At 46.5% G+C, this 22,709-nt stretch overlaps 1 pseudogene; it reads left to right on the top strand.

The window, feature by feature from the left end:
* The first annotated feature begins 1,509 nt into the window (after positions 1-1,509).
* On the top strand, positions 1,510-22,409 carry LOC127033376 (butyrophilin subfamily 1 member A1-like; annotated as a pseudogene).
* The last annotated feature ends 300 nt before the right edge of the window (positions 22,410-22,709 follow it).

The following is a 22,709-nucleotide window of genomic DNA, read 5'->3' as shown; positions in this document are numbered from 1 at the left end:
TTGATATAACGCTGTCCTTGGGAGCCAAAAAATCTTACCACTTTATAGGTGAAACTGTGTTATACTGAACTTGCTTTGATCCACCGCAGTGCACAGCCCCGCCCCTCCAGAGCGCTGCTTTACCGCGTTATATCCTAATCCATGTTATATCGGGTGGTTTTATATCGAGGTAGCGAGGTATATTTAAAATATTGATTTTTAAGTCAATCACATATCTTTTTTGACCCAATTTGTGATTTTTTTTTAAATGTGTACATGGGGGGGTTGCACTGATTTTCATAAAGCAACAAATATTCTAAAGCGCAAAAAAAACCCCCACAAATATGTACAGTTTGTATATGTTCCCATAATTAAGCAGTTATGCAGTTTTACAGCTAATCAAAGCTACAAGACCAGACAATCATAGGCATGGGAATTAGGGGTGTGGATGCAGTGTCCCCAGGTTTTATGCGGGGCTCCAGTCCTGGTCCCAGGGCTCCTATCCTGGCCCTGCACATGGGGATCCACTCCTACCCGCCACTAGCTATGGCCCCAGCCTCAGTCCCTTTACCCAGGGCTGTGCCCCACCCTTCTGGAGATACAGTCCTGCTCCCAGCCCCAGCTCTGAGGGGAGGGTGTGAACAGGGATAAAGGGAACACAAGGTAAAAATTTTGGGGGCACTTTCACTGGCTTTTAGTACCCTTACTGTAAAAAATGTTCAAGTGCCACTGCAGACAACGCAAGACCGGACAATACCACACACACCTAACACATTAGGATGGGGGTTACACTGACTTTTGAATCCTGGGTTTGGCAGTGCTGCTGCTCTGTTTTTGAAAGGCACAAACAAATTTCAGTTTTCTGCAATAATTCATCCAATCTACACAAACCAGTGTATCACCCCTATTAATTTAATTCATCAAAGTGCTGTAGTTCTTTGGCAATAAGGGTCTGAAGGAAATGTCAGACACTCAGGGTGGATGAAAATTGATCTTTAAAAAATGATTAAAAAAATTAAATCAGAGGCTTTTCTTTCACTTGGATTTTTCTAATTTAAATTAAATACTGGTTTATCTTTCAAATTAAAATTATGACAACTGATGCTAAGGCGCATATATATATAACTTTAGCAGTATGTATTTGCTTCAAAAGTTTTAAAGAAAATCAGATCAATGAAGTGGTGGCAGTCACTGGCTAAGCACCTGGAAGCAGAGTTTGTTGAAGGGCTCACCCAATTTTGACAGCAATAGCCTTTTCTGCAGGTACAGAGAAAATATTTTATTCATTTCAATGTACCCAACTAGCTCAATTCAATGACTAGTCCGTTGGGAGCTGAAATATCAGGAAAGTTTGTTTTCTACTCTGAAATTATCATTAAAAAGAAGATGTGAGAGGATGAGATCTACCAGCTCTAAAATCTTGAAGGACACAGTGACCAGAAACAATCAGTTCAATTCACTAACTACAGATAATGGTTTATTTTTTCTAACAAATCAGATTTGAATGCAAAACATGTTTTAGTAAAGTATTTTTGTCTTCCCTATCCTGTTGTCCAAATCAAGTTACAGTGAAGATGAAGGTTCTTTCATTCTGTCCTAGCTCTGCAGTGAGCACTTCTCTGCCTGATTTCATCATTTTCTTCATTATTTATCACATTCACAAGCTGGAATCAGGTAGGAATCTCACCGGTCCTGCTGCTCCTTGTAGGATTTGTTTCATTGTAGTGATTTATAAATCATGACTATTCCACTCCTTTGTACAAAAATCAAAACAAAACAAAACAAACAAAACAGAACCAAACCCACCCCTACAACAAATTTCAGATTGGCTCAATATCAGTAAATAAGTCTCCATTTCCTCCCCAACCCTTCTGGAGGAGTAATGCTCCACATGCTGCATATGAGACAGCTCAGTTTATCTATCTATCTAGGTACTTATATCATTATAGTATCTGAATGTGAGGCTGTATGGAATATGGGTGACCGTTTATAATAGCATTGATACCAATGTTACAAAATCATAATAACTCTTATACAAGATATGCCATGAGAAGTAATTATGCTGCTCTACCCTGTGCTGATTAGTCCTCAATTGGAGTATTGTGTCCCGTTCTGTGTGCCACATTTCAGGAAAGATATGGACAAATTGGAGATAGTCCAGAGAAGAGCAACAAGGATGATTAGGGGTCTGGAAAACATGTCTTATGAGGGAAGATTGAAAGAGCTGGGTTTGTTTAGTCTGGAAGAGAGAAGACTGAGAGGGGACATGATAACAGTTTTCAAATACCTAAAAGGTTGTTATAAGGAGGAGGGAGAAAAATTGTTCTCCTTAACCTCTGATGATCAGACAAGAAGCAATGGGTTTAAATTGTAGCAAGAGAGGTTTAGGTTGGACATTGGGAAAAACTTTCTAACTTTCAGGTGATTAGGCACTGGAATAAATTGCCTAGGGAGGTTGTGGAATCTCCATCATTGGAAATTTTTAAGAGCAGGTTAGACAAACACCTGTCAGGGATGGTCTAGATGGTGCTGGTCCTGCCATGAGTGCAGGGGGCTGGACTTGATGACCTCTCAAGGTCCCTTCCAGGTCTATGATTCTATTGTAAGGTATCAGTGGAAAAGGCTTGATTTGCTAAATATGATTAGCTTGTTTGTAGTCTGTATCATCTTTGTATGGTGAGGTATAAATATGTGCAGTATATTTGTGTTTCAATTTTATGCTGTGCATTTGGGTGACACCCCCAGACAGACCGGCATCAGCACTCTCCAGCCTGCTGTAGAATGAACCACTGAGAGAAGCCCGGGGCTACGAGTCAGCAGGACATGTAGACAAGTATCGAGGGGTAGCCGTGTTAGTCTGTATCCACAAAAACAATGAGGAGTCCGGTGGCACCTTAAAGACTAACAGATTTCTTTGGGAAAAGCTTATGCCCAAAATAAGTCTTAGTCTTTAAGGTGCCACTGGACTCCTTGGTGTTTTTTCAGTACATGTAGGGACATGCATAGGTGCCAACTTCTACTGGTGCCGGTGGGTGCTTGAATCCCCACCCCCCGCCCCTGCCTCTGCCCCGACTCCACCCCTCCCCCATTCCAACCCCTTCCCCAAAGTCCCCACCCCAACCGCGCTCCCTCTCCCATTTTGACTCCTTCCCCAAATCCCTGCCCCAGACCCGACTCTTCCCTGCCTCCTCCCCTGAGCACATTCCCACTCCTCCCCCTCCCTCCCAGAGCTTGCTTCAGCTGTTTGGCAACGGCAAGCGCTGGGAGGCAGAGGAGGAGGCGTTGTGGGGCAAGGAGCTTGGCAGCCGGTGGGTACATGGCAGCTGGTGGGTGCAGAGCACCCACTAATTTTTTTTCTGTGGGTGCTCCAGCCCCGGATCACCCAAGGAGTCGGTGCCTATGGGGACATGCCAATGGACAGGGGACTCCAAGTACCTTTTCATGCACATGTGCTGTGAGTTTGTGTTTGGGGCAAAGGATATAAATGAATCTTCTCCATTTTGTCTGCAATCCTGCTTCTCGTGTCTGGAGTAACTTTCCTACAAACAGAAGCTTTGAACAAAGGACTGATAGACTCATCCAAGCTTTGGATGTGTTCCAGAGGGACTTTGCAAGCTAGCAAACTCACCAGTGCTGCTAAGACCCTGATATATGGATTCTGAAGTCTCTCTCTCTCTCTCTCTCTCTCTCTCTCTCTCCCTGTGTGTGTGTGTGTGTGTGTGTGTGTGTGTGTGTATGAAAGTATCTGATTGCTTTGACCATTTAGCAAGTCTCTTCTTTTTCGTTCCTTTTTTTTTTCCTAATAAATCCTTTAGATTTAGATACTAAAGGATTGGCTAGCTGCTTGGTATTTTGGGTAAGATTCAAACTAGTATTGATCTGGTAATGTGTCTGGTCCTTTGGGGGAATTAAAATAATATTTTGTGAAGTGAATAGAGTTTTAAGTAACTTCTCACTGTACTGAACCTATTCACTGATTGGGAGCCAGAAACTGGAATGCAGTAAAGGGGATTGTGTGATTTCTTTTCTAGATAACCAGTGTAGGGGATCAGGAGCACAGTTTTGACTGGTTGGTGAATCTAACTATAGTGTAAACCGCCAGTTTTGGGAGAATCTGCTCTCCTTTTTGCAACCTTCCCTGATGTTGGCATTTCCACTGTGGCCTGCCCTGCGCACCTCTGGTCATGCTGAGCATCCTACTTCACAGGCTTGATCCTCTGTTACCCAATCCTTTCTCAAACACCAAGGCAACCTGGTGTAAAGTTGAAGTGATTTGGGGTCAGTGGGGCCAAGGCAAGTGAGTCCCAGAGTTGAAGACCCTGTACTGAAAATGTCCTGGCAGTGACCCTGTCTCACTAAAAACAGGTGAAGGGGGCAAAGGAGAAAAACTCAAGAACCTCAGCTGATCTCAATGAAAATTGTGTCCTCATATGAGGTGATGGGTGGTGGTCTCCAAAGAAGCTGGGTCCCAAAACATTAGGGTGAAATTCTAGGTGATCTCGGTTGACTTCAGTGGAGTCAGGATTTCATCTTTTCACCCTTCTCATATTAAAACCAACGCTGAGAGTCACATCAGAAATATAGTGAAGGCTGGGACAGATCACAGAGCTCAGGTACGCAGTGTGTATACTCAGGTCACTCTGTCTGACCATGGGGTGCTGAAATGGCTCTGTGGCATGTCAAATTAATATAAGGGGATGTCATAAACAGATAGCTAAGGGTTAATGTTCTTTTACCTGTAAAGGGTTAACACAGGGAACCAAACACCTGACCAGAGGACCAATCAGGAAACAAGACTTTTTCAAATCTGGGTGGAGGGAAGTTTTGGGTGTGAGTTCTTTGTTCTTGGTCTTGGGTCTGTTCTTTTTTCGGCTCTGAGAGTGATTTTTCTATTTCCAGGCTTTCTAATCTTCTGTTTCCAAGTTGTAAGTACAAGGATAGTAAGACAATAGGTTTATATTGTGTTTTTTTTCTATTTACATGTATGTAGTTGCTGGAATGTTTTAAATTATATTCTTTTTGGATAAGGCTGTTTATTCATTTTTTTTCCTTTAAGCAATTGACCTTGTATATTGTCATTGTAATACAGAGACTATATTTAATGTCTTTTTCCTTCTTTTTATATAAAGCTTTCTTTTTAAGACCTGTTGGAGTTTTTCTTTAGTGGGGACTCCAGGGAATTGAGTCTGCAGCTCACCAGGGAATTGGTGGGAGGAAGAAGTCAGGGGGAAAATCTCTTTGTGTTAGATTTACTAAGCCTGACTTTGCATACCCTCTGGGTGAGCGGGGAGAGAGGTTAGCTCTCTCAGTGCTTGTGTTTCAAAGACTTGAAGCAGGGAGGGTGGAATTCCTCTATTTAGATTCATGGAGCTTGCTTCTGTATATCTCTCCAGGAACCCAGGGAGGGAACACCTGGAGGGGAGGAGGGGGAAGGGAAATGGTTTATTCCCCTTTGTTGTGAGACTCAAGGAACCTGAGTCTTGGGTCCCCCAGGGAAGGTTTTGGGGAGACCACAGTGAGCTAGGCACTGTATAATTCCTGGCTGGTGGCAGCAATTACCAGGTCCAAGCTGGTAACTAAGCTTGGAGGTTTTCATGCTAACACCCATATTTTGGACACTAAGGTCCAGATCTGGGAAGAAATGTTATAACAGGGGAGTTATCAGTGACACCTATACTTGAGCTGTCCTGTCACTTTTTAATGTAACTCTCCCCTCCCCCTCTTCCTTTTCAGTTGTTTGTTATTGTGCCAAATTTTCAATGTTCAGGCTGGAAATTTGATTGCCAGGTGTCTGCCCCGTACTGAATTTTTGGAAACTTTGAACCTATTGAATCAGTCATGAATATATTTTTTTCCCTCTGAGCTTGTTCTGTTTTTGCTTTGGTGTATTTCACAGCCCAATTCAGAGTGATGGGTCCTGGTCACCCTGTCACTGCCATTGTGGGTGAGGCCATTGTGTTACCCTGTCGCCTGTCCCCCAGGATGAGCGCTGTGAACATGGAGGTGAGATGGTTCCGATCTGAGTTCACTTCAGTTGTTCACCAGTATCATGAAGGAAAGGATCATAATGGAGAGCAGATGCCAGACTATTGTGGAAGGACCAAGCTTTTGAAAGCTGGCATCACAGATGGGAATGTTTCCTTGCAGATTCTTAATATCAGACGCTCAGATGAAGGACAATACAGTTGCTTTGTTCAAGATGGTCCTCTTTATGAAGAAGCCCTATTGGAACTGAAGGTAGCAGGTCAGCAGCTCTTGTCTGTATTATCTTAGTCTGGGCTGGAGTTTTTATTCTTCCTACTGCAACAACTGTGACTAGCAACTTCTGAATTATTTTAGAGTAACACAATGTGACTAGATTTCAGCACATGACCACGTTCATACACTTTGGAAAATATGCTGAAAACTTTCCCAACGTTTTATTAAAGACATTTTCAGAATGGTCAAGAGATTTTCTTGCCCAAAAGATGTTTTTGGCTGATTTCAAAAGGAGGGAGAGAAAGGAGGGAAAAGACCTCTAGACAAATATGGGCCTGGTTTATAGTAGAAAAGTAGATCAGCTTAACTATGTCACTCAGGGGTGTGAAAAATACACTCCCTATGAGTGACAAAACTAAGCTGACCTAAGTCCCCATGCAGGTAGCGCTGGGTCGACAGAAGAATTCTTCTGTCAACCCAGCTACTGCCTCTCAGAGAGGTTTATTACCTACGACACCAGGAAAAATCCTTCGTTGGTGTACGTGGTGTCTACACTGAAGCACCACAGCGGTGAAGCTGTGCTGCTGTAGCCTTTCAAGTGTGGACAGCCTGTGGTCTTCCAATTTCTCTGCAATCATTCTGAGGCGAGGCTAATGTGGGACTGCCAGGTTTATAGGTCTTCTGACATGGTCACTACTTGGTAGTTAGTTGAGGTGCAGTCAAAATCAGTTGTAGCTTTCCGATTGGCTGAGGCCACATAAAGGTGGTGGTGGCGGCGGCAGGAGGAGAAGTTATGTATTTACAGCTAGTGGATGAGGCTGAGCGTTTGTCCACTGCTGCTCTGACACAGGAACCATGGAGTCAGTTAGATTTATTTATTTATTTAAAAATAGAACAAACAAAATGTTTATCCAATATACTAAAAACTGGCTTTCTGAAAAATTCATATCCCACTCGGTATTTAAATGAAGTGGCCAGATTTCCAAATTTGTTCAATGTTTCATTGCTCTTGGGGGGAGAGGACAATATCTCTGACTTATTCAGTGAAATTATTTTGAATATTTGTTCACATCTTTTCCTTTCTCCATTCATATTGGGAATTCAGAAATTCCAGTGTTCATTTATCCCTTCTACATGATCAAGTGATCTCTAGTGGGAGTAAGAGATCCACAATCTCTCACTCATCCCTTTAGCTGTTAAGTTACCCCACTGATTTATCACACATTTATGTAATTTTCTTCTAGCTTTGGGCTCCAATCCTCTCATCTCTGTGGAGAGTCACCAGGATGGAGGGATCCGGGTGGTTTGTCAATCGGCTGGGTGGTACCCAGAGCCCAAGGTGCTATGGAGAGATCCCAGTGGGCAAGAATTACCATCACTCTCTGAAGCAAAATCCCTAGGGGATTGTGGCCTGTTTGAAACAGAAAATTCTATTATTATAAAAGAACGTTCAAACCAGAACCTGTCCTGTTGGGTCAGGAACACTGTTCTCAATCAAGAAAAGGAATCAACAATTTATATAGCAGGTCAGTTACCAGCTAAACCTACACGCTTAAATCACCTTAATCAGAAACAAAACAAAACATAGGAAACAAAGAACTGAAGCATCTGTTGTGCATAGTTTACAACCTACATAAACACAAAGTTCAGAAAGTGGTACCTTAACAGGTCACATCTCAGACAATCTGCCTTAATTTTCAGTATTCAGAATTTTGGGTTTCATGTAAATTTAATTGTAACTCTGATGCTCCTGAAACTCTTACTTAAAAAAAAGAGTGTGATTTTTGAGAAGAAATATTCACCAAACCTTGAAAGAGTTTGTTTCTAAAAACTTAACTTCACCACAGTGATTTTGTGACTGTAGCAATTTTCACACTATGGTTTGTTTGCTACCTTTTCAATAAGTGAAATGTCACCAAATTATGTGGGCTTGTTTCCGTTAACATTCAATGGGAGTTGTGTTCATAACACACTTTGTCTTTGTTTACACACGAAAGCTGCACTGATTATCTACTGAGTTGTTGATGAAACCCCTTGTTTGAATGCTCTTATTTCAGTTTCAGAGTGTCCTATATTTTTAGCTTAAGTCAGTTCCTTACTGATTTATACTAAATGGAGAAAGGACACTATTCAGCTGATTTACAATTTAAAGGTTTGTCAACCAGTTTAGTTAAATTGGGGCAGTCCTGTTATGTGGTCAGCTGTGGAATCAATGTAACAATGACTGTATGAGTGTTACACCAATTTCACTAAATCAGTGCACAAATCCTGGCTGGAGAAGGCCTTAGGTGTGTTTGAAACGCCCACCTTGGCTAGATGATTTAAATGCTGTTACACAAGAACGGCAAAAGAAGATGAATCAATTTGCATCACTTAATGTTTGGATTAATTGCAATTATGATTCATCAAAATAATTGGGGAAATTATTAGTGACTCAACAAAATATTCTAAGTACTCCTGCAATTTCTGAATGATGCTGAACAGTGAGGAGCAAATTGTTTGCTGCCATAATTCCACTGAATTCAGTGCGGTTTTGTGAGCAGAGAATTTGCCCCTGAACTCAATGAAGCTCTGAATACCATAAATCAAATCAGGCCTGTTCATTCACAGGTTAATCAGAGCTAAAGCTGTGTTGGTTGGAGTAATTTTTACAATCAGGTTTTGGTCTTTTGTGTAGCATAGAGACGGTAATGTTTTCACTCTTATCTCACATACGTCCTGCTGGGGACTATTTACGTAGTTACGTGCAATAGAGAAAAATGAGTGTGGGCCCTGCTACCAAACTAATGCAAGTCCTGCGGGGTTTATTTTTCAGATTTCTTTTTCCCGAGGGTGAATCCATGGATGGTGGCTCTGAGTGTGATTCTCCCGGTTTTGTTTGGTTTCATTGGCCTCACTCTTTATCTATTTAAAATAAAAGGTAAACATCACAGGGGAAAATTTAGTGAAATTAACAAGAAATTTTCTTCTAACAAATGAAAAAAGGGAAGCATGAAATTTTACCCTAGGTCAAGCAGGAGAAGCATCAACCTGCACTGCGCTCCCCTCAGCAGCACAAGGTAGGAAACGTTACTAAGGTTCCCATTTGCTCCAGCGGGCAGTGATCTGCACCAGCCCTTTAAAGGCACAGAATATTTCTCCCCATAACTGCCTCAGTAAAGATAAATGGAGCATTTGGGGAAGGAGTGGAGAGAAGATTGATCCAAAACCTTCTCCACTCATCACTCTTTTCTGCCCACTTCCCACCCAGCTTTGCAGTTATTCCCTCCTCAGTCCCCATGGACTGTGGGAATTAGTTAATGGCTTTTTCTCTCCTCTAATAAGTAAATATTTTATACAGAGTTGGGTCCCCAAAGCAATTGTGTGTGATTTTATTTTGGGAGCAGTTGTCTGTGATTTCACTTATTGTTAAAAAGAAATTGGAATGAGACAAAGCCTGGCAAATTTCACCCCAATAGGTAATATTAAAAATATATACAAAATAGAAAAGAGGGATCTGAGTAGACATGAGCTCTGAGCCTTAACCTGAGTTCTGACAATGGTGAGAAACAGTAAGTCAGAGATGGAGAAGGGAAAACTTTTTTCTCCTGGTGTTGAGAATATGAAACCCATCAAAGGCTCCTGAACTGTATAATCACTGAGCAACTTTCACGAAATGCAGACAACTGTATAACCAAGGCAAAAATGCTCCTAATAAGAATTTATATTTATTTCTGTTTATTTTTGATGGAACGGGATATAGAAATCTGTAAATGTCGTGCTCTTTCCTCCAACAAGTAAAACTTTTGTACAAATTTGTCTCCTCATAAGGGTATTTCTTTGTTTATTTATGAATTTTTTGAGTGGAGTTTTTTAACCAGAAAAAGATGAAAGCCCAGATACTGCATCACTAACATCAGTTAGATCTTTGCCATTGACTTCAATGAGTATAGGATTAAGCATTGAATGCACAAGTCATATCGCTAAAACAATAATGTGGATATTTTGAGGGCCAGAAATTCCAGTCTGCACCCCCAAAGCTGCAAGCAGAGCAAATGGGAATGTGAGAGATACAAGGAAGCAGGATTGGGCTCTAATGACTAGATTTTTAAAGGTATATGATCAGTGAACTCTCACTGAAATCAGTGGGTGTTAGGCTCCTAAATGTCTTGAAAAATCAGACCCTAATTCCCTAAGGAAGTCAAAACTTTCAGAATTGTAAATCCTTCCAGAATTGTAAATAGTCAGTTATAGTTGGACTCTTAGCTCTTGTGTGGCCATATGGTTAATAAAACATGAATGAAATGTTTGGTGTTTAGGGGCCAGGCTTTCATATCATGAAAACACTCCTTTAAATCTGCATTAATGGAAAATATTCTTAAATAACTTGTATTGACATCTGTTTGCTTTATTTCATTTCTTTAGGGAAACATCTTGGAGAAATCAGTTAGTTCTATTTTTCTCCACATAGAATCTTTTCCGTTAAGTTGTTTGCTGTTTTATTATTTATGATGATTATTATTAAAGAGAGATCAATTTGAAAATCACATGAAATATCAGTGATAATGTATTGATAATGATTCAGTATGTGGATAAGAGGAAATCAGAAAGAAAATGTTCTTTGAAATGTATCTTCTCTGAGGGTGAAATCCACATGGTGCTGAAGGCACCATGACATGGGGGACCAGGAGGACTCTGTGCTCTCAAATGTCCTCTTGCCTCATCTGATAAAGTAAATAATTTGGTCCAATGTGGATCTTGTGTGTAATTATATTTGAGGAAGAGTTGTTTATTTTTTCATTTAATGTTAAAAAGAAATTGGGATGAAATGAAGCCTGATAAATTCCCCACTCCCCGCCCCACCCCAGCCCCGGTAATATGAAAAGTTAGACACAATGTTCAAATTTCACAAAACTCAGACAACTGTATATCCAAGAGAAAAATGTTCCTAATGATAATTTATATTTATTTCTGGGATTTTTTTTTTTAGGGAAACGTGATACAGAAATCGGTAAGTGTTGTGCCCTTTTCTCCAACACGGAAAACTTTGTACAAATTTGTCTCCTCATGTTTTATTTTTTAAATGAGAAAAACATGAAAGCCCTGATGCTGCACCACTACCGTCAATTAGAGCTGTGCCTTTGATTTCAACGAGTGGAGAATCCAACACTAAATGCACAAGTCACATCCCTAACAGAATAATGTTGATAATTTTAGGGGCCAATATTACATTCCGTGCACACCTAATGCTCCCAGCAAAGTGAATGGGAACGTGTAATATGCAAGGAAGCAGGAATGGGCTCTAAGGACAGCTTTTCAAAGGTGTTTGGACACCTAATGCCAATTGAAATCAATGGGACTTAGAAACCTAAATACCTTTAAAAATCTGCCCCTAATTCCCTAGGGAATTCAAAATTTCAGAACTAAGTCCATGCAGATAATCAGTGATTTTTTTATACTTTACTCTAGCGTAGACACAAAATGAGCCCAAACGTCTACACCCCAATTTTACAGACCTCCAGCCCATGTCTAGTGAGCCTAGTTAGCTGACATGGGTCAATTGGGGGTGTTCAGTTGCTTTGTAGCCACATCCTATGGGACTTCGCAGGTGCTCCGTGCCTTGCCTGTGGGTTGGAAAGAGACTCTTTTTCCCAGACCTCAGTAGTTTCCCTGCCCATAGCCTGGATCAATGGGTTTGTGAGGGACAGGCAAGGATGCATGATGGGAGGTTGATTCCATCCTAGAAGAGAAGCACTTAATTAGTATGTATTTGTTTCTGATTCTGTGTTACCTAGGTGATCTTCAGCGAGAACTTGGTAAGTGTTTATATTTCTCGAACGCAGCCTTTTCCGTGGTGTTGAAACTATCTCTGGATCTATCGATCTCTTGCCCTTCTGCCAGGTGGAGTCTGAACCCAGCCCGTCTTGCTGGCTTGTCAAGGGTTCCTCTTAGCAACTCAACCCAGAAAACACTTCAGACCTCACCCAATAATCTGGGAAAAATTAACTCCTGGGCCTCTTTAAGGCTTCTGGTGGCACCACTCTACCACTGCAGCTGCCCTGCAATTGGTTCTCCTGTGTAGCCGCTCTGTGCCTCCCACCAGCATAATTCAACCACCCCCAATAAGCGGAAGTAGCTACGTCGCTGGGAGAGTGTCTCCCGCCGACACAGCACTGTCCACACTGGTGCTTTTGTCGGTGAAACATATGTAGGTCAGGGACGTGCTTTTTTCACACCACGACTGACAAAAGTGCTGTTGTAGACACAGGATAAGAGACAAAACTTCCACTCATCCACCCTGAGTCTGGGTGTAACAAAAGAAAAAATTTATTACAAGGCAAAGGGATCCCAGCATTGTTTTGGGAAAACACCACTGCCGTGATTCGAAAGCATGTAACCCTAAGTGAACACCCACCCCACAGTACATTGGGCAATGTCCTTTGCCTCAGTTTCCCATCTTGCTGTGTGAAAATCCAATGAGTGAATGACCTGTAACATACCACTCCCCTCTCCCACCACTGCAGCCCACTCACAGTTGGTCTTAATCAGCCAAGACCCAGAGTTTGGAGGTGCCCTCACATGGCGTCACCTCCCACCCCTGAAAGTTGTGTGTGGAGGGCATTGAGCAATGCGTTCACTGCTACCTCCACCTCTGCAACTGGCTTGCTGCTGCTGCTGCTGCTATCATTGTCACCACTGGCCATAGGTGCCGACAGCCCCGGAGCACCCACGGGGAAAAATTAGCAGGTGCCAGGCTCCCTCCTCCCCTAGTGCATCTCTCCCACTGGCAGCCTCGCTGACCAACTCTTCTCCCTCTCTCCCACCTGCCACAAAACAGCAGTTTCACAGCACTCAGGGTGCTCTGGGAAGAAGAGGGAGGAATGGAATTGCGGCACGCTTGGGGGAGGAGGTGGGGAAGATGCGGGGTGGGGCTAGGGACTTTGGGAAGGCGGTGGAATGAGGTGGGGCATGGACTTGGGGAAGGAGGTGGAATGGGGGGGCGGAGCAGGGGTGGGAAGAGGTGAGGTAGGGGTTTGGGGGAGGGGGTGGAATGGAGGCAGGGCCTGGGGTACAGCAGGGGGTTGAGCACCCACCGGCTGGAGGGGAAGTCGGCATTTCTGCCACTGGTTGCTCACTGCCTCCCATCCCTGAAAAGGGGTGAGGGCCATCGAGCAATGCCTCTGCTGCCACTAGAACTGGCTCACTGCGGCTACTGTCTCTGCCACCACTGGCTGATGCCTCTGCCACTGGTTCTGCTGGTTTTTCTGGTGCTGTTACCTCTGCCACCACTCAGCTCCACTGCTGTTCTCACAGCTGCTGCTGGCCCCCCACTGCCACTTCTGCAATAGTGCGTTCTGAGGTTCCACGACCTCCCAGGGATTCCAGCAGGCCATGGCTGCTGCTGCGTCTCCATTGTTCGCTGCAGTCCTGTCCCCACACTAGGTCTACGACCTGGCCTCTAGTCCTGCTCATCAAGGGTTTCAGCTCTTGCAGTCACTGAACTGAAACAAGGACTGTCCATGGAGTTCAATCAGCTCTGGGTTTAAGCACAGGAGAGGGGAGGGGAGGGGAGGGTCAAGTGGTACCTAGGGCTCTCGAAGGGGAATTCATAGCATCAGGGAGGAGCACCCGTCCCCTCCCCCTCTGATTTTCACTGGGTATTGACATCTCTATCCCCTGCTTAGCCAGTGAGCTTTAATTTAGGTTGTCACTGTGACATACCCAGGGTACAATCCAGACTAAGGGGTGGCTGTGTCACCCCCACCCTGCAACCTGGGTGCCCCATACAATGCTCTGCCTCTGTAGCCTTCTACCTGGACGGCTCAGAAACAGCCTCCACTGGGGCTGGATTCTTTAATTAATTTGCAGATTTGAACCAAGGCCTTAAACTAGCATCAGAAGGGGTCTGGGAGCCAGTGGAGGGACTGGAACATGGGCCTGCTGCTTTCACTGTGGCCTAAGCCCTGGAGAAGGCCAGCAGCTGCATTAGGTACCAGCTGGAGCCTTCACACTCCGCTGTGGATTCAGTGATCTACAGTAACCTAGCCTGGCGGTGACAGAGGCAGGGATCACTGTGGCCAGATTCTTGCCCACAGGAAGATGCAGAGTTTCCTAGTGAGCTGAGATGTTTAGACACTGATGCTACCTGGTCACCTAGGTCTAGTGAAGGGTCATATAGGACCCAAGTCTTTGCACCTTGACTTTGGTGAATGGGGCTATACAAATTCAGTGGAGTGAAGGGAAGTGTCTCATCTAGTTCTTCAAAATGTGTCCCTGCTTCTCAATCACTTTGCTCTTGCCTGGGTTCAGCTTAAGCCTGCTGCTCTTCATCCCAAAGAGCTGGTGTTGCTACATTTGTTCAGCTGAGTTCTCATCCCTCTCTCTGTGTTTGGTTTCAGCCTGGAGAAGAAACATCGTCTGTCCAGGTAACTACAGCTCCTATTGCATTGCTATCCAAAGCTCCCCTGCCCTGAGATTTCCCATCTCTATTGCTCATACAGTTAACATTTTACACTAGGTCTTTGGGGCAGGGACGGCTCTGTACTAAGGTGAGAAGACTCAAAGGTTTGTGTGGGCAACGCTGTCATTCTGGATGCCTAAGGAGTTCTGTGCACACTGGAAGCGCAGAGGATTCTCAGCGAGATTCTGTTAGAGTCCCTGATGGGGCTGGAGGATCTGGGAGAGAGGGATGGACAAAGGGCTGGGCCAGGGCCAAGTTAATATCTAGGCTGCTCCTTTCAATTTTCAGAAGCCCTAACAGGGCTGCATGTGCCCAGACAGCTGCTGCTGCTGCTACTCTAACAGTGACACAGGTACAGACTTTATGCCAATTCAACCAATTCCCCTGAATCGGGCCCCACCTCTAAGAGGGCCCCGCACCCAAGCCCCAGTATGGTGTACCGGCAAGAGCTGGTGCGCTGTACCGGGGTGGCCCAGCTTCCCCAGGGGATAATTTAAAGGGCCTGGGGCTCCCAGCTGGGGCTGGAGCCCCAGGCCCTTTAAATTGCCACCAGAGCCCCACTGGTGGAGCCCTGGGGTAGGGCTGCAGGGCTCCGGGGGCTACATAGAGGGCCCAGGGCTCCCGTTGCTTCTACCACCCCGGTCCTTTAAATAACCGCTGAAGCCGCACCGCTTCCCCAGGGCTCCCTCAGCTATTTACAGGGCCGAGGCAGGGGAGCCCCGGGCCTTTTAAATAGCCCCCGAACCCCGGGCTGCTGCTGCATCCCTGGTGGAGGAGGGAGGAAGAGGGAGCACTCACCATACAGGGTGGGCTGTACCGCCTGTACCTGCACCCTCTGCCTGCACCAGCCCCGCACCTCCTGCCCTGCCTGCAGCATCCCTGTCTGCAGCCAGCCCCGCACCCCCTGCCTGCAGCCAACCCATCTCCAGCCAGCCCCACACCCCGTGCCCTGCCCGCACCAGCCCCGCACCCCCTGCCCTGTCTCCAGCCAACCCCTGCCACACCCCCCTGCCTGAAGCCAGACAGTCTTGCACTCCTCTATCTCCAGCCCTGCCGACCCCTGCCGCATCCCCTGTAGCCCTGTCTGAAGCCAGCCAGCGCACCCCACACACACCTGTCTCCAGCCAGCCCTGCACTCCTTGCCCTGCCTCCAGCCAGCCTCATGTCCACTGGTGCCCTGCAGTTCCTAGGGCAGTAACCTTGCACACTTGCTTCAATGAGGGGGGCAGGGAGCAGCTGGGACCCACACATGTGGACACCCCCAGGGAGTGGCAGGGACCCACACATGTGAAATGGAGCTCATTTCTAGTTCAGGCCCATCTTTTTTAAAAAAGAACTTTAGGTAGGGTTAACATACATCTGTATTTTCCCGGACATGTCAGTCTTTTTGGTTCTTAAATCGCCATCTGGGAGGAACATATGGACGTATGGTAACCCTATTGATACAAAAAGTACATACTTTGGCAGAACTTTTTAAAGGGAACCGGTTGCTAAGAAATGAAAGGCTTTTTTTGCTTGTGTGTGTTTTTTTGTTTTTAGTCATCCCTGCTGGAGCCTCGTCGAAAATGTTCGAATTGGGCCCTGCACTGCCTAAAGCCTGCCCTGGGTACATGGCAGGCAGCAGAGGTTAGCACATTCACTGCACACAGACACCCATTGGTCACACCCAGAGATACAGAGACCCCTCACACGCTGACTGCAACCCCCCAAACACATGGCCGGATCCAAGCTGCATGAGAGGCCAGGGAAGTCAGCGTGTGGGCTCTGGAATTCCTTGGGGAAGATGGGGCAGGAGTGGAGTGATATGGGGAGGGGTAAGGTTAGGGAGTGGTAGAGGAATAGAGGGATGCACAGGACATTTCGGGAGTGGTCCTATTATAGCATAATTCCCAGATCTGGACCTTAGCTTCCAAGATATGGGTGCTAGCATGAAACTTCTCTAAACTTAATTACCAGCTTAGATTTGATAGCACTGCCACCACCCAAGATATAGTGTCTTGGGGCACTCTGACCTCCCCAACCTTCCCTGGGGACCCCAAGAACCCAGATCCCTTGGGTTCTTAAAACAAGGGGAAATACGCCATTCCCCCACCTTTCCCCCTTCCAGAAATTCCCTCCCTGGGCTATTCGGCGAGACACTGATCCAGCCTCTTAAATCACCATACAGAGAAGCATCTCCCTTCCCTTCCACAAAGAGGCAAACAGATCAAGAAAACAGAGAGAGATTCTATCTCTTCCCCCACCCATCCTGGTGAGTTATCCCAATCCCCTGGAATAACAAGGAAAACAAGAAAAAAATCAGGTTCTCTAAAAAGAAATCTTTTAATAAAAGAAAGGAAAAGTAAAGAATTATCTCTGTAACTTCAAGATGTAAATGTTATAGGGTCCTATAGCTTACAGACACCAGAAAGGGACTTTCCCTCCAGTACCAATGCAAATCAAAATATTCCCAGCAACTACACATATAAAAGTTAACCAGCCAGATCCACAATTGCAAATAAAGTAAAAACAATTAAAAAGCCTAGACCGCTTTTCTAACTTTGTACTTACACAATTGGAACAGAAGATTAGAGAGCCTGTAGATATGTGTGGTACTCTCAAAAGCCCCTAGAGAACAAAGCAAAAACCCAAAAACTACAAACAAAGGCTTCCCTCCCACCCAAATTCAAAAGTATCTTGTCTTCTGATTGGTCTTCTGGTCAGGTGTCCAGCTCCCCGCTTGTAACCCCTCACAGGTAGAAGCGACATTAACCCTTAACAATCTGTTTATGACAGGTCCCTATGGGGAATGATTCTTCTTCCAGGGGGCCACATCTCAGGTTGGCTAGTCAAGTCCAGTGAAGACTGTGAGGCCGTTCAAAGGGACCTACCCCATCACCCCCAAGCAGTGTGAAAGGGAAACATGGTGGGATATGAAGTTCACTGTTGATCAATGAATGTACCATGGAGGGAAAAAAATGAACTCGCTCACATTACAGGGTTTAAAATAAGAGCATCAGCAGCTCAGTAATGCAACTGGGAATTCACTGTGTTCAGCTTGACAAAACCCTCTGCTCACTGCACAGCTCTGGGGAAAAGGTCAAACAAAATATGAGAATCCATATAAATAGGATGGTAAACAACACGGAAATATTATACTGCCATTAAGTAAATCAGTGGTTTGCATCATCTGGAGCACAGTGTTGGCTGCTTCTCACCCCATCTCAGAAAGGGTAGCGAAGAAGAAAACGGGGCTCAGAGAGAGGCAATGAGAATCAGCATGAGGAGAGACTGAAAAAATTGGGAATTTTTACCTTTAAGAGAGAGGAGCGAGAGGGGACATGATACAAATATATTGTACAAACCCCCTGAACAGATGATGATTTAGGTTGAATTGTCAAACACTTGGTAGTTAGGAAATACCAGTTTTCTGCTTGCCTGTACACCCTTAATTCTCACGCTGTATGCAGCCATCCTGGGCAGTGAAGGAATGAGGCAGGAGTCCTGAGGCAAAAATAGTGTGTGATCATGTAATTGGAGATTGTATCATAACACACACATGGGACACTGGCTAATGATCCAGCCCCTGGGACACAATGTGTTGCCAGAGAACACAACAGGAGGGTAGCGAGAGTGGAGAAAGGAGCTTTACAGGCAATAACAGGTACAGACACTGGGAACTGGTGGGAATAATTTCAGTTCTTCCAGCTCCTCGTGCAGCTCTGGCCTGTGGTCTTTACAATCAGTGTGTGACAGGGCCGATACAGAATCAGGCTGAACCAATGGGTGTTTGTGTGTATGTTAACATCTGTCTGCTGAGTTAGTGGGGTCTTTGTCAGTGTCAGACAGGAAGATGAACCATCTGGCTTTGGAAATTAACAAGACAGCAGAGGAATGTGAGCCAAAGAAATGGACACACATTATTTGCATTTGCTCATTTTTGCACCACAAACCACATGCTTGCCAGAGAGATTCTTTATCTTTTGCTTGTGCTAAGAATCAGCGCACTAAGAGAGACATCTACGCCAGCCACCTACCCAACTCCTAAACTGAGCGGCACAGACTGAGGTCAGACAGATTGGTCAGTGAAGGAGGTAGAAACCTGAGGAGTAGGTCAGGGTCAGTAGACTGGGGAAGGGTAACACGGACATGAGTTTGGTGGTGGGGAGAGAAGACTGGATTTAAACTCCCAGGATCCTTTGGAAAATGGGGCCTAGGCACTCTGTGGATTTTGAAAATTGTACCCAAAGCCAACAAGTTAATGCTCATTCTTGATCTTTAGTTAAGGAGGGTGACCCCAGACCCCAGCGACTGTCTGCAGAGACAAAAACCTGCTACAGTGGACAACTTGGAAGGGAAAATATCAAATCTTCTCCTATGCCCCAGCTGCCCTCTAGCCTTTATATCATATTCACAGGAGTCAAAAGAAAACCCTTTTCTCCCACTCAGGGCTGCTGATGGGCGGAGGGGTGGGGAAAGAGGCAAAAGGGGCAACTGCCCTGGAGCCTGGAGATTATTAAGGGCCCAGGGCCCCTGGCTGCCCATGGCTGTGGCCAGAGTCCCAGGCCCTTTACATCACCGCCAGAGTCCTGGGCAGCAGGCCGGTCAGCACTGCAGGGTTGGGTGAGGGAAACTATCCCTCAGTTCTCTTTTTCTGAATTCTGAATTAGTCGCAATTCAGTCTTGCTCCCATCCCTTTCAAAATTCCCCTTCATGCCTCAGGCCTCCCATTGAATTCCAGGGGAGATTGGCCAGTGACATGAATGGCAGCCGGACCAGGTCTTTGGTAGCAGGCTGGCAATGTCACTTCAGAGTGTCAGAAAGGGAAAGTCTGATTCACGATTATTAATAATTATAAAACTGATAGAAATTCTGCTAAGGAAAAAAGAGTCTGTTAAAATGGTAACCACTGACAGATAAATGCTCACACGTGTATTTGGGGATTGTTTATGCTGAACTCTAGAATGTATCTTTTTCCCAGTGTAACATTTTATACACATAAGGAACCACTCAGTCACTCCCAGAAGGCTGGACGTTTCCAGACTGTTGGGTTTGGTTTCCCCCCCAACCCCGTGCCACCCCAACCACATTGGCGTGATGGTGCATGTGAGCTTATGCTGCATGGGGGACATCATTTTTCAGAGATGGAGGGGACAGAGTGATGTCCCCCATCCAACACTGGACAAAATCACATCCATTTTAACACCCGTGCTGGACAGCGGACAAACCTCTGAAATAGAGGCCTGTCTATTTTAATCTCGAATGAGTGGCCTCCCTCTCTACAACACTAATTTCTGTTAATGTGCTTGTTCAGATGAGCTCTCATCTCTGATTCTGTGTTTCCAGGGCTGGGAAGTTCTGCGCCACCTGTACAAGAAGGTAACTGAAGTTCAGATTCTATCAATGTGCTAATCTCAGTGGCTGTTAGAATGTTTTGCTGCTTTCCTCTGACTGTGGCCATGGGAGGGGAGTTCGTTGCTCAGGGCAGAGCTCACAAGCATCCTGAATTTCACAGCACAGTGGGAGGGGAGGGAGGTTGTGTAGCCATGGCCTGATGTACAGCAGTAAATCCAAACACTATTGTGTGTGCTCCTCCTGTCCCTCCTCTGCCTTCACGTGCAGTGCGACCTGCAGAGCTTCCTGGGCCCACCGCCCAGCCTGGCTGCACAGCCACTGATGTGTGCCAGCCCCTAGCACAGGGCCAAAGACACAGATCCTTGTCCCCCGAGCTCCCCAGGGCTGTCTCTGCTCACAGCCCCCTCCCTGCCTGAGGCCCTGGGAGCCAGAGCCATGGGCTGTGGAACAGGAGCAAACTGAATTCTGGGTCTATTAAATGCCCAGTAACTGAGGATTAAATATTCAGAGTTTGAAAACCGAGGAAATGACGTGTAAATGCTAAAATTCAGGGATGAGAGTGAGGAACAAAGATATTTCAAGTGACAAAACAGGGAGGTGAGGAAATAAAATATGTCCAGTGATGAGAACCCTGGTGCTAGAGTACAGGGAGAGCACAGGGGGAAAGTCATGAGAGTGCAAAGAGGGGGACACATCGGGATTTGGAAGGACCAAGAAGACTGAGGGATGGGGCAGCGTTTGGAAGGGTCTGGAGGGCCGGCAGTGCCTGGCAGGAACAGGAGGGTGGGGAGAGCAGCAGGCCATCAGCTGAATGGGGCTGGTGCAGAGGCAGTAGGAGTGGGGGCAGGTGGAAGAGCCTGGAGGTTTGGTGATGGTGGCTGCTTGGAGGGAAGAGGCAAGTGAGTTGCTGTTTTCACCCTCATAGCAAACTCTCTATAACCTTTCATGTCCCACTGCCCTGGGCCTCCCCTGCCCCATCTCTCCCCTCTGGGATCTCTTCATTCACGTCTCCATTCACTTCTCTGCTTGCTCTCCCTCCCTCCCCTCCCGCTCCTTCTCCCCCAACACTCCCCTTGCTCTAACATAGGCTGAGGGGGCAGGGATGGGAAGCATCTGTTCTCCTCTCACAGCGATTCTCTCTCTCAGCTGGGAATATGGGGTTTAAGATGGGAAACTGCGGGGAGAGGTGAGGCGGGTCAGTGAGCACTGAGGAGCGGGAGCTCAGTTTCTCACCACTCTGTTGTCCCCCATCTCCCTGACATGTGGGTCTCTAGTCCCCTCCCCGGAGAGATGTGGAGTAGGACAAGAAAAATCCTGAGTCCCAGACTTGGCTCAAGTGACCCTTTTGCTGCAGGGCCCATCTCTGCCAGGGGCGTGACTCTCCCCTGCACTGTGCTGACATCTCAGAGCTGCTCCCCATTCCGAGCCAGCAGGTAAATCCTGCAGGAAGGAGATTCTGAGTTATTCTCCAGCTGGGGCAGATTCTGTCACTGACACCATCAAACCCTCCCCCAGGGCTGAGCTCTGCCCCTAACGCTCTGATTCTCTCTCCTCAGCAAATGTGACTCTGGATCCAGACACGGCTCATCCCTGGCTTGTCCTGTCTGAAGATCGGAAACGTGTGAGATGGGGAGACACAGAGCAGGATCTGCCCCACAACCCTGAGAGATTTGACACTGAGCGCTGTGTGCTGGGCTGTGAAGGATTCACCTCGGGGAGACATTGCTGGGAGGTGGAGGTGGGGGCCGGGCAATACTGGGCTGTGGGGGTGGCCAGAGAGTCTGTGAGGAGGAAGGGAGGGATCAGCCGTAGCCCTGAGGGGGGGATCTGGGCTGTGGGGTGGTGCTGGGGGGGTCAGTTCCGGGCTCTCAGCTCCCCTGTGACCCCCCTGCCCCTGAGCCGGGTCCCCAGCAGGATCCGGGTTTGTCTGGACTGTGACCGGGGGCAGGTGACATTTATCGATGCTGGTGACGAGGCCCCGATCTTCACTTTCCCACTGGGCTCCGTCCCTGGGGAGAGAATCTGACCCTGGCTCTGGGTGGGGCCGGGATCCCAGATCAGACTGTGTCCCTGAGACACGCAGCAGAGGGGGGGACAGGAAATCAGCCTCTCTAGCCTCATGGACTCCAGTCTCTGTGATCTTGGAGGACTCCCATCTACCCAGCTCCTTTCTCCTCATCTCTATGGCTGTTGGAAGCACCTCCCCCTCCCTCTTTGCTGCCTCAGGGATGGAGGGAGGAGGGGGAAGAACCCCTGGGGCTGCAGGAGGGGCCCTGAGGGGCAGAGGTGGGGGCTGGGCAGGGGGTAGCACTAACAGCCGGGCAGGGGACAGGCGCAGGTGGAGGTGGCAGGGACACAGCATTGATCAATCAGGGTTTGGGGGGTTGGGGAGAAGCAGCAGCAGGGAGCGTTTTGTACAGATCTGTGTCCTTAGATCTCACTGGGAAAAGGGACATGGGTGGGAAGGAAGAAGGGGAAACATCAGGAAGGGGAGGGAGCAAGGACTTAGAGAAGAAACAAGAGGGAGGAAAAGGGGCAGGGAGAGCAATAGGAAGGAAGTGGAGAAAAGAGGAAGGGAGCAGGGAAAGACTCCCCACAGCTTGTAAGTCCCATACACCTTCTTCCCACAGCCAACAGTGGCCCTAAGGTCCCAAGCAGGCGCTAAGCCGGGGTGAGGCACACAGTGTCTTTACACAGGGGTGTCAGTGAAGGCAGCTTGTAGCTGAGTGTAATTATTTTAATACACTGTAATTCATGG

The sequence above is a fragment of the Gopherus flavomarginatus genome, chromosome 12, assembly GCF_025201925.1.
Source record: "Gopherus flavomarginatus isolate rGopFla2 chromosome 12, rGopFla2.mat.asm, whole genome shotgun sequence".
NCBI classification, from domain to species: domain Eukaryota; kingdom Metazoa; phylum Chordata; order Testudines; family Testudinidae; genus Gopherus; species Gopherus flavomarginatus.
The sequence above is the reverse complement of the archived record's forward strand: the minus strand, read 5'-3'. Positions and strand labels throughout refer to the sequence as shown.